Below are 12,800 nucleotides of genomic sequence, written 5' to 3' on the forward strand. Positions count from 1 at the left end.
GTGAGAGTTTGCACATGCATGTATGCATGCACGCATGTGAGTGCAGGAGGCCACCACACACCCTAAAGCTAGAGCTACAGGCGACTGTAAAGCATCTGCTGTAGATGTTAATAATCAAACCAGTGAGCCAGCTCTCTAGCCCTATTATTGCACCACACAGATGTTAAATCTATTTTCACAGAAAGGAAGGATAGCAATAGGGCTCAGTATTAGAGTACTTGCCTAGCATATATGAGGTCTTAGGTTTAAAACCCAATACTGCAAAAATAATTAACATAAAAACCAAACAAAGAAAAACTGTAGAGACACCAGGTGGTTGCCAAGATCCTAACACAAATTACAACAGCTCCTCGCTGTGTTCTAACTTGTTTAGAAATGTTTTCTGCCTTTGTTCTTTTTGTCTTTCATTTACTTGATTCATCTTTGAATATTTTATGAGTCTCCCGTTATCCCAACTATACTTGAAATGTATCTGCTACTTCTACCTCCACAGTGCTAAGGTTACAGGTGTTCAAGATTATGCCAAGTTGTATGCAGTGCTGGGAATCAAATCCAAGATTTCATGCACAGTAAGCAAGCATTCGGCCAACTCAGCGACACCCCTCGCCACATTTTCAACTTTTAAATCACTTAAATCTGACAGGGAAGGAGAAAATTATACAAACATAAGACACAAATCATTACTTGTGTCATTGCATCGTATTTTCCAGAGTTGGCTTGAGGATCTAAGGTGAACACAAGCAAAGAGGACAAGGCATGAGGACGATGACCTTGTAGCCAGACTGAGCAATAGACCATCACCCTGTCTCAAAGCCTGTCCTTTAATCAGCCTTCCGGAGGCAGAGAAAATGGCTCTCTGTGACCTTGAGGCCAGCCTGAAGTACATATGAAGTTCCAGGCCAGCCAGGGTTACCCAACTGTTTCAAAAACAAGACAGCAGCAACAAAAACACAAGAAAAGACACAACAGGAGGTTGCGGCTCAATTGGCAGAGTGCTTGCCTATCAATCTCCAGGCAGGAAGGTACAGGCCTGTAATACCAGCACTCAGGAGGTGGGAGGGGAAGGGGGCGGGGACAGAGGAAAGAAAGGGAGAGGGGAGGAGGAAAAAAACAGAAAAGAAAGAAAACAAACGAGGGAAGGAAAAAGAAATAAAAGAAAATTACAAATTCTTGTCTCTAACCCTTAAAGTGTGACTCCCCTGTACTCGGCCAAGATGCCAACCTTCATGCCTTGCTCCTCGTCCAAGTCCTTCTCTACGGGCACTTCTGTGCCAAGCATGGAATCAGATGCTCTATGTACTACACTAGAAGCTGAAAAGATCTCAATTGAGGTCAAAGCTAACATAAAAAAGCAAAATAATTCAGTTTTTCTAAGTAAGCTTGCTTTAAGAAGACCCACAGGCATGATAAAATGCCAAGATCTTAACACTTGGTATCTATTTCCTAGGTTCATTTTCACAAAGCCAGCAAGATTTTCCTATTTGAGTTCTCTTTATTTCTTTTCTTTTTTTATGCCTCTACAAGTTCAATAAGTATTTGGGCAATAACCAGACTCCTTTCAATATAAAAATGATTAAAAAGTGTAATTATGTCATTAGTAATTAGTAATAGGAGCTGGGTGTGGTGGCACATGCCTTTGAACCCAGCACTTGGGAGGCAAAGGCAGGAGGATCTTTGTGAGTTTAAGGCCAGCCAAAAAAATAAAACAAAACAAAATTAATATGTTACTACAATCAACATTAAAAAATTGAATGAAATAACAAATGTATATAGAAAGTAGGAAAAGTATATCAATTTAATGTTCCCAAATAAAATTATTTTTGTACTTATTATGCAATAAATTTGGTCCCATCCTGGCCAAACATTGAGTAAATAACTTTTCAAAATTCCACCAATCAAAATAATAATGGCCGGGTGGTGATGGCGCACGCCTTTAATCCCAGCACTTGGGAGGCAGAGGCAGGTGGATTTCTGAGTTCGAGGCCAGCCTGGTCTACAAAGTGAGTTCCAGGACAGCCAGGGCTATACAGAGAAACCCTGTCTTGGGGGGAAAAATAAATAAATAATAATAATAATGGCTTCAAATACTGTAAAATTCTATCTTTTGAAACCTACTTTTCCAGCTTCTAACTGGCTTACTTTTTTTATCAACATGTTAAAAAAAAAATTAGCCTTATGTTCTCTCATAATTTATCCCTCTACCATCAATCCTCAGAAAAGAGGAAAACGGCAACTTTTGAATGATCATCGGGACTTGAAGTTCCCCCACCATGTCCTAAAAACAGTACATTTTAGGAGTCTAGAAGAAGTGCACGTTTTGTTTGTACTAAGTATATGAGTTAAAAATTCCTCAAATTTAAATTTACTGTATATAATTCTAAACAAAAACTATTGTTTTAACCAAAAGAATCTCATGTTCATCTGCATAACCACACATCAGCTAACACAACTGTGAGAGGGCTCCCAATGGAGAAGCTAGAGAAAGCACCCAAGGAGCTAAAGGGATCTGCAACCCTATAGGTGGAACAACATTATGAACTAACCAGTGCCCCGGAGCTCTTGTCTCTAGCTGCATATGTATCGAAAGATGGCCTAGTCGGCCATCACTGGAAAGAGAGGCCCATTGGACTTGCAAACTTTATATGCCCCAATATAGGGGAATGCCAGGGCCAAAAGAATGGGAATGGGTGGGTAGGGAAGTGGAGGGCAGTATGGGGGACTTTTGGGATAGCATTGGAAATGTAATTGAGGAAAATATGTAATAAAAAACATTAAAAATAAAAAAAAGAAATATTAAAAAAAAAAAACACAACTGTGAGAACAAGTCATGGGTATCTTAATTAAACAGTACACAGCAGCATTGTAAAACTCTTACCTACTATTTAGTGTAGTGTATGGCCCTACAACACTTTGCAACTCTGAGGACCTTTGTTCCAACCCCTGGCCCTACATAAAAGGTTGATGACAGTAGTGGCTGCACTTGTCATCTCTGTACTGGGGGGTTGATGATCCCCAGGGTTTACTAGCCAGTCAGTCTAGTCCAACTGGTCAGCTCCATGCTAACGAGATCCTCTCCAAGGAGGTACATTCCTGTATCTGTAAACACACACAAACACACACGCATAATTTATCAATTTTGAAAGTCAATTAAAAGATCCTTAGGCTGGCAGGGGTAGTGTATACCTTTAATCCCAGTTTTAGGGAGGGCAGAGGCAGAGGGATATCTCTAAGTTCAAGGTCAGCCCCAGAACAGCCAACACTGTTAGACAGAAACACTGTCTTGAAAAACAAAGCAGAGCTAGAGAAATGGAAGGCCCGAGTTCAAAGCCCAGAAGCAGCCATGGCAGCGTAAGTGTCTGTCATCCAAGAGCTCTCTCAGAAAGACACAATACCCAGAAGCTCCTAGCTCCCCTAGGCGGGGGATAAAAAAAGCAAAGTAACTAAGGCATCCTGGCACAAACCAAGTCAGAAACAAGGACAGTCACCTGAGCATCTACTCTAAAGTCCAAGGAAGAGCACACACAAGTACATGCGCACACATCATACACACAAGATTACTTTTAAATAATCATGAAGTTCTAGAAGAAAATGAAATGGAAAAATCTATCTCACAACAGGTAATACTTTGTCACCAGAGAAGCTCTGGAATAAATCATAAATTAAAAAGACAGTGCAGCCAGGTATGTTGGCACAGGCCTTTAATTCCAGGGGGAGATAGAGGCAGGTGGATTCCTATAAATTCCAGGACAGTCTGGTCAACATAGTCAGTTCCAGGACAGGCAGGGCTACACCGGGGGACCCTTACTTGCTCCGATAAGTATGCCAGTTGGCACACCTGTTGCTGACAAGCAGAGAGGAGGAACATAAGCAAGCTGAACACACACACACCTCAAAACACTTCAGTTCACAGGAAAAAAATCGACTTCCCTAATTAAAGTTAGTGACTCCCCTTAACTGGTGGCAGTGTGAGAAATGCCCCTGGAAAAACACAAACAAAGCAAACAAAATTAAAAACTTCTACACTGTTCTATTTTGCAAATTAATTGTTCTGGCAAAACCCTTAGAAACGCTACATTTTTTTTTGCATTTATTTATTTTTATTTTTTTCCAAGCCAGGGTTTCTGTGCTGTGTGCTACTGCTGCTCCACATAGAAACACCAATTGTGAACAGCTATTATTATGGATTATGATTGTGTCCACCATGTGTTTACCATAGCAAAATTTCTACTAGGCAAATAAGCAACAAGCTAGCTTGACAATGCCAGTAACCAGCACTCAAGATACTGAGGCAAGAGCAGCCTAGGGCTAGGCCAGCCTGAGCTACATCTGAGAAGCTGGGGGGAGGAGAGGAGAACAAAGAGAAACAGAGCCACACACTGTCTGAGCAGGAGGCTTCCAAAGTCAGAGTGTACTCATCCTGTACAAATAACCTTCAGATATTTAAAAACAAACATACTGGAGCCAGGCACTTAATCCCAGCAGAACCTGATCCATCTGCTTCAATGCAAGTTCTAGTATGGCCTGGGCTACATAGGGATACATTGTCTCAATAAAGGAATAAAGACATTGATTGATTAATAACAGATTTGAAAATATCTGATAATTAAGATTTTAATAATACATTATTATGCAGTTATTTTAAAAACATTTTAGAATACTAAAATGGGGAGCTAGTCATACTATCTAAGTTACAAGAGCATGCAGTGTGCTGGGGAATGCAGCTGGGCATGGTAGTGTGTGCTTAGCGTGATAGTGTGTGCTTAACATGACAGTGTGTGCTTAGCATGCCTGAGGCCCTGAGTTTGACCCACAGCACACACAACCAAAAAGGAAAAATGCAGAAATTAATTAAAAATTAAATCAGGCAGTACTGGTGCATGACTTTCATCCCAGCACTTGGGAGGCAGAGGCAAAGGCAGGCAGATCAAGGTCAGCCTGGTCTACATAATGAGTTCCAGGACAGCCAGGGCTAAGAAACCTTTTCTTGAAAAAACATACTCCTGTAAGTGAGCGTGTGTGTGTGTGTGTGTGTGTGTGTGTGTGTGTGTGTGTATGTGTATGTGTACATAGTGTGTGTGTGTACATATCTATATGTATATAAAGTGATATATTTATAGACTGATCTACCACAGCAAAAGTGAAGTTACAAAGATCACCAGAGTAGTTAAGACTGATTAACATAATACTAAATCTTCATAATGTGTACGTGCAAAATATTCCAACAGAGTACAAAATCAGGTAATTTTTAAAAAGTAAAATTTTAATTTTATGACTTAAATCATTCCAGCCTGATCCTTTCTAAACTACATATCAGTGATTGTTCATACTTTGAGTAACACATCTGTGTGTGTGTGTGTGTATACACACATACATGCACAATGTATGTCAATGCTTCATTTAATTAAAACCAAACTAAAATTTCAAACTTTTAGTACTTGTTTCTAAAATACTAAAGAATCAACCACTGACATTCAGACAATTCATTCATTTTAGTAAACTTAAAATTACATTTACCTTCTAAGAAATACTGCAAAACTGTCCCATCAATATTGAAACTGCATGTTATGTAATTTTCTAGTGCCTCTTATGATGTTCAATATTAATCCATGACACAATTACCCATGCATTCAAACAAAAGTGTTAAGCTTAAATACATAAACTCAAGTACTAGGAATACAAAATGGGGTGAGGGGGAACCACCTCAGAAGCATCAAAGTCTCAAAAAGGCTGAACTGCCTTCATTCCTGGTACAAGACAACAGAGGCTCAAGATTCCCATTACATCAACTTTAGCCCTGCTAGCTACAGGAGGAGAAGACTTCCTTCCCCATCCTTCCATTCCAGGGCATATGTCACAGCATTTAAAAAAAAAAAAAAAAAAAAAAATCAGCCCAAAATGTTCCTTTCAATTATATCCTATTATTTCTAAGAATATTTGTTTCAGGTAATAGAGATAGCCCAAACCAATCGACATTATAACAGCACTTATTTTGACAATAGACTGATTTAAACTTGGGTTACATAAGCAACCAAAAAAGCGACTGTACAAATGAATGACAGATGTTTATGAAAACACAAGTTTTTAGACTAGTAAGAAACAACGGGTAGAATAACAAAATTATATTAAATTATACATATATTGACCCAATTGTGCTACATACAACTGAAATTTAGTGGCATCACAACTTTAATCAGTAGCACACCCATAGTTATTTTAAGAAACTAAAACCAGGACATATGCACCTAAAACATATTTAAAGTGTACATCATACACATATACTACAGTGCACATATTTTTTCAAAAACTCAAAATGTTTAATTGATTCCCTTAATGAATAAGGGCCTCAATATAACTTGGAATATTTGTAAAATTCTTCATCAAAAAATGGTATGATAATAGCTTATACGTCATCCCAAAATAATGAGAAATCGTGTTCACTAATTTTCTTTAACATTTCTCTAACTGAAAAAACAGTAAAACTAAAAACATGAAAGACTCAAGTGTTTGGATTAAAACTTCATTCACTTTGGATGAAATATTTCTTTTAAAAAAAAGAAAGATATAATATCTGAGAAAATTGAGATTTCAACCTAACTTGTACATCCTTTTCTTGTCCTCTCAAACAATTCAAAAATAAAAGTTTCTATTTTGTAAACATTGCACATCCAAAAGCGAACCGGTAAAAACAGGGTTAAAAATGTATTTACAAAAGTGCAGCTGAAGTAAATGCACTTCCCCCGAGAGCACCACTAGGTGCCGATCTTATCTCCCTAAATGGAACGCGAATCCAGAAATACCTAACTAAACGCGAAATTATAATCGAGAACCACAAGAGGCAATTTGTACCAAAATATCAAGTCTGCACCGGTGAAACCGTGAGAGAAATAAAGGATTTTAAGGTGCGGGTAGATGTAAGACACGAGAGAAACGTTTTCCTCGGAAAATGTGAAAAGAAGAGGCACGAGACGAAACCCCCTCGAGAATGAGTAAATTAAATCTAGAACCCAAATGGCGTCCAACAAGAACATTAGCTCTTGAAAATGAATATTGCGCCTGCGCAGCCACCGCCCGGCCAGCTGCTCAACTGCAGCTAGAGCCCGACCCCAAGCGATCACGTGCTCCCATGCAGCGCCCGCCCGCAGCTTCGCAACCGCGCAGGCGCACACTCAACTCCCGCAGCCGCCATAATGCGGTCTTGACTCTTCCGAAATACAATAGTCATTTCGCCGACAGTGGTTAGAACAGCCCCTGGCACTCGCGTATACCTTCGGGGGCGGGAGGTGAGAGCCTGGGACCCGAGTTCCTTCCTACGCAGCCGTCCCGTGCAGCCGTCCCGGACGCTGCCGTCTCAGCCGTGCGCTCCACTCGCCGCCACCGCAGATTCAAAAACAAACCCGCTTCTCCCCAGCACGCGCCGGGGCCGTTATGCAAATAGCTGGGGGCGGAGCTTCGTGGGCACACTATGTACTCCACCCACTGCGCGATCGGCCAATGAACGTGCGCGATGCCTATTCTCCATGCAAATCTCCTGGTTTTTTATTTGAATGAGGGATTTTTGGCCACGCCTCCTGCCTTGAAATTGTAGCCCGTCTGCGGTGGTGGCGCTGCCGTCTTTTCAATCGCATCCGGAGGTGATATTTTTTTCCGGTTGGCTTTTTCTTTTTTATCCTGGAGGTGTTTGCGGTTTTTTTATTTTTTAATTTTTTAACTTTTTTTTTTTTTTTTTTTTTTTGCATGGAGATTCCTCAGTGGCCACCCCTCCATGAGACTTGAGAAAAAAAAGTAGGTGAGTGTTTAAAAAGCGGTAAGATTTTTTTCCATAAGTCTAGAGAACCTAGAGTACGGTAATTTATTCGGAAAAAAAAAATTTTTAATTTTTATCTTTTTTTGTTTTGTTGAGGAAGATTCGTGCAGTTTAACTCAGTCTAGCCATTGAACTTGACACGTAGCCCACACTGGTCTGGAATTTGAAATCTATGGGCCTCAAACTCTGTCAAAGTGTTACAGGTATCACTTAAAGTTCACTAAATTAATTGTGTTAATCATCAAGATGTGGAGATGAACATCTTTTGGGGAGGGTATCCTGTAAGAGAGCAAGCAGTACCAATCATACCCTCACACCTCATAAATTCACGTGTCTCTGAAATAGAGATAATAATCACTGTTCCGACAAATTGAGAGAAGCTAGAATGAAGAAAAGATTCTAAATATGTTTTGTAAATCAGTAAGAGCCAGAAAAAATAATATTAGGTAGAAAGTTTAATCCCTTAAACTTAATTTCTCCCTTAAAGTATTTGTTCAATAGTAACTTACCCAATCAGTAAGTTAGGTAGCTGTCAGTGCTGAGGAAATCTACACTCCCATGAGCAGCTGTGGCTCAATTCCCAGAAGCACTCAGGGAGATGAGGCAGGTCTTGAGAGAACAAGGACAACCTGGGGCCACATGCTCCCAGATCATCTGGAGCTTGAGACTCTCTCTCCAAAGAAGCTCACAGCTTTTATTATTGTTCTATACTTGACAGTTCAACTAGGACGTTAAACAGGCAAACCCAAGGAAATTGAAATTCAAGAAACAACTACCGGGGTCATAAAATGTGATACAGTGTCCCCGCAAATCCAAGACTTGAAGGCCAGCCTGGTTTACAGATCTAGTTTCAGGATACCCAGGGCTATATAGAGAAACCCTGTTTCCAAAAAAGGGAAAAGGAAAAAGGTGAGTGTTTTTTATAGATGTAATTAAGATTCTAGATTGATTTTGAGTTCAAAGAGAGTATCTGGAGTAGACTTGACTTAATCTAACAAGAGGCCTTGAAAGGGGAAACACCCAGTTGAGAGTGGTGCCACCCACACTTGGGTGGCAGCAGTAAGTAAGCCTGTCTCTGTGAGTTTAAGCCAGCCTGGTCTACAGAGTGAGTTCTAAGACACTAAGACATCCTTGACTACAACAGAGAAACCTTGACTCCAAAAAAAAAAAAAAAAAGGAAGGAAGGAAGGAAGGAAGGAAGGAAGGAAGGAAACAGAAGAGAAAGGAAAAGAAAGGTAGAAGAGGAAAGGAAGGAAAGAAAGAGCAAAAGAAAGAAAACATCAGCCCCATGTTCCTGCTCCAGCCCCAGAATTCCTGTGATAGACCTGGGCATGTTGATTAGAGGCAGATTGGAAGGACATTGTACTAAAGCCACGGAGTGTGGAGAACTCAGTGAGCTGTTAACGTAGAAACTAGAGAGACAAGAATGTTGAGAGCAGTGCAGACGACGGTGGCCTGGCTTGTGACGTTTCAGAGGGAAGCAAAGACTCAACCAAGCCGTTTGTGTGAAGAATCTGTGGTGTATAATGAGCTAAAGCTGAAGAACCAGCTGTGATTAACAAGAGACCAGAACTTTGTTCTTCCAGGGCAGTGGCCGATGGACTGCCCCCGCATCATTGAGGTGAAATCTTGTGGGAAGTGTTTCCTCAGGACCAACACACAAGAGATGTATGTCAGAGCTGGGCAAGGTTGTGCTGCCTCATTCTGTCACCCAGGTGAGCCTCCATGTCAGTCTTGGCGAATCAAACCTAAGTTCTCCAGAAGAGCAGCCAGTTCTGAACAACCAGGACAATCAGTGAACCATCTTTCCACCCACATGTGCCTACTCCTGCCTAGTAATGGATCGTCTGAGACCAGATCATGCCCACTAGCCTACCCTCTAGAACATCAAAATTCATGGTTTCCACAAGATCAGATGCCAAGCAGGTGCAAGCATCCCTGGCCCTGTAGATACAGGCCAGCTGCAGGGGTGAAGGTCCCTCTAAGGCTGACTTTTGTGGACCTCAGTGGTTCTCTGAGTGCAGGAATGCCAGCGATGGTCCAGATGAGTGCGAAGAGAGGGAGGAAAACAAAACAAAACAACCTTATCAAAAGCTCAACAGCCTCAGCACCTCAAACTGCTTGCATCTGAGCATAAAGAGCATACGCAGGGGTCTACAGAAGTCAGAAGACAAGCCCCCTGGTCTGAATATAGATTTCTGGTCTGCAGGAAGCCCCCGGGGCTCTTCGTTCTTCCTCTGGGCTTCTGCAGGCCAGTGGGCTACAGAGCCAGCCTTGGCTGTTTTCTGGTTGATTGTATAAAGAGGAAGTGAACAACCAAAAAGACGTTTGTAGGGGATTTGTAAATTTCCATGGGGTTTTCTCTTTGTGTGTGTGGAGGAGTGATATTTAAAGATTTAAATATTAAATGTATGTGCTGAGCCCAGAGCATGTACAAAGCCTTTAAGACTGAATAAAAGGGACTTATTTTTTAAGTTTTTAAATTGTTTTGTTATGACCAATTTTGTGAAGGCTTCCCCTACATTTTCTTATTTCTGGTTTTAGTTTCAAGGCTTGTGTCTGTTTATCCTTAATCCATTTCAAGGTATTTTTCTTTAATTTTCTACCACTAAGCCACATGCCCAGCCCTTTCTTACTTTTTTATTATTTTTGTTGATTGGATCTTTGTTTTTTTTTTTTTTTAATTTTTGCAACAAATCCCACAATGTTCTACAGGCTGCCTTAAAGTCAGTGAGGCTCAGGCAAGCCTTGAACTTGAAATCCTCAGCCTTCCAGATCTCTGGGATTGCAAACATGGGCCAGCAGTCCTGATGAGTTGAAATTTTTATACATAGAGTCAGGAGTCTGAACTGTATCCTTCTGTGAGTAGATCCCAGTTTTCTATGGCTTGTGATAGAAAACAAAACAAACAAAAAATATTTTTGCCACTTTACCAAGTGAGCCGCCATTTTATTACTGACAGTGTCACTGTTCTTTCACATTTAGGCAGATCAGAGAACTAAATTTAAAGTCTCATCAGGACCCTGGACCCACTTCTGGAGCCAATGATGGTATCCACTAAGGATTTGGTAAGACGATTGGACACTCTCATGAGTTCTGGGGTACCTACCTGCCTTTAGAACTGATGAAACAGTAATCCACTCCAGTTAGCTAGACCAAAAGGGAAAGAGTCACCAGCTAATTACACAGAAACATGAGGTCCAGTCCTCGCTTAAGTGGAATAGCAAAAGGGATGTATTGCTTCTGTTGTCTCCACTCCTTGTGAACAGTCACCCATCTGTTGGTTGCTTGCTTGTGGTTATGGTTACTCAAACAGATTTGGCAGCTAAGAGAGCTAAAGGTAAAATGAAGGAGACAGCATGACCCAGAAAGTGCCAATCTCCCTGTTACCACATCTGAGAAAGAGAACTGCTAGGGCTTTGCTTCCGCCTCCCTGGTTTCATCAGATCCTCTTCTGGACACTCTAACACTGAAAACTATAGGAAGCCAAAATATGAAATCGTAACTCTAGATTAAATAAGTTGAACAAAGGTCTAACCACAAATACTTACACCTGACTTGATTTCACTGCCCAGACATCGGGCCTTAACTCATGAAAAGGGCCAATCAATCATGATCATACAGCCTCATTCTTTAAAGATAGTCACAACCCTTCACTTTGCTCTTCTCCGAATCCCCAAGAGATGCTGTTTCAGGTTACTGTGTGTGTGCCTGGAGCAATCAGCAGCAGAACCTCACTGTGCTCGCAAGGACTTCATAGTGGCTGTGGTGGTTGGGATAAGCATGACCACTCCCCCACCCCCCAGGCTCACATGTTTGAATATTGGTCCCCACTTGGTGGAACTATTTAGGAAGGACTGGGAGGTATAGCCTTGTTGGAAGATGTGTATCATACGGGCTGGATTTTGAGGCTTTAACACCCTCCAGCCATCATCTCTAATGAACTATGCCTGCTATTTTGAGCTGGAATGTAAGCTCTCAGCTGTTGCCCCAGCATAGTGCCTACTTCTCCACTGCCGTGCTCCCTACCTAGGATGGGAGTGGACGCCGATCCCTCTGAAACCATGAACCCAGGTAAATACTGCTTTTATTAATTGCCTTGGTCATGGTGTTTTATCACAGCAATTTAAAAGTACCTAAGACAGCTGTTATAGTGGTTTTAATGGAAATGGCCCCTTAAGCTCATAGGGAGTGGCACTATTAAGAGGTATTGCCTTATTGAAGTAAATACGGGGTTTTTAGAAGAATTGTGTCACTGGAGGTAGGCTTTGCAGTTTCAAATAATCACACCGAGCTCAGAGTCCCTCTCTTCCTGCTACCTGCTGATGTGGATGCAGAACTCTCAGTTCTTTCCCCAGCACTATGACTGTATGCCACCATGCTTCCTGCCATGACAAAAATGGACTACACATCAGAACTGTAAGCCAGCCCAAATTGAATGTTTTCCTTTGGAAGAGTTGCTTTGGTCGTGGTGTCTCTCCACAGCAATAGAAACTAAGCCAGTGGCCAAGAATTTCTTTTTAATGGAGTAAGACGTAAATAGAAGGAAGCACTTGAGGAAGTGTATTAGTTATTTTCTGTTGTGTGATGCAATAGCATAACTGGAAGTATCATTTTGTTCTGTTTTGTTTTGTTTTGTTTTGTTTTGTTTTGTTTTGTTTTGTTTTTCGAGACAGGGTTTCTCTGTATAGCCCTGGCTGTCCTGGAACTCACTCTGTAGACCAGGCTGGCCTCGAACTCAGAAATCCACCTGCCTCTGCCTCCCAAGTGCTGGGATTAAAGGCGTGCGCCACCATCTTAAGGAAGAGTATAGTTTGGCTTGCAGTTCCAGCAGACTAGCTGTTCATAGTCACACAGGAGGAAGGAGTAAAATGGTGAAAGACTTCATCTCAATTGCAAACAGGAAACAGAGAGCAAGCAGTAAGTGGGCCAAGACTATAAAAGCTCAAAGCATCAAAGCAGGTCCCAGTGTTGTACTTCCTCCAAGGCTGCCTCT

At 41.3% G+C, this 12,800-nt stretch overlaps 1 protein-coding gene and 1 long non-coding RNA gene across 2 annotated transcripts in view; one reads left to right on the plus strand and one right to left on the minus strand.

Annotated features, from left to right (window-relative positions):
• Positions 1-7,406, minus strand: part of Atf7ip (activating transcription factor 7 interacting protein) — an 88,492-nt gene extending 81,086 nt beyond the window's left edge. The window contains exon 1 of the mRNA XM_021165001.3: positions 7,266-7,406. The gene's annotated coding sequence lies outside the window, so the exon portion shown is untranslated. The remainder of the gene's footprint in view (positions 1-7,265) is intronic.
• Positions 7,407-7,699: 293 nt separating this feature from the next.
• The window catches only part of LOC110296983 (uncharacterized), a 35,004-nt gene continuing 29,903 nt past the window's right edge, over positions 7,700-12,800 (plus strand). The window contains exons 1-2 of the long non-coding RNA XR_002378232.2: positions 7,700-7,786; positions 10,790-10,872. This is a non-coding gene — a long non-coding RNA (uncharacterized LOC110296983). The remainder of the gene's footprint in view (positions 7,787-10,789; positions 10,873-12,800) is intronic.

This window comes from Mus caroli, unplaced genomic scaffold (assembly GCF_978045245.1).
Source record: "Mus caroli unplaced genomic scaffold, Mus_caroli_1 scaffold_7, whole genome shotgun sequence".
Taxonomy (NCBI): domain Eukaryota; kingdom Metazoa; phylum Chordata; class Mammalia; order Rodentia; family Muridae; genus Mus; species Mus caroli.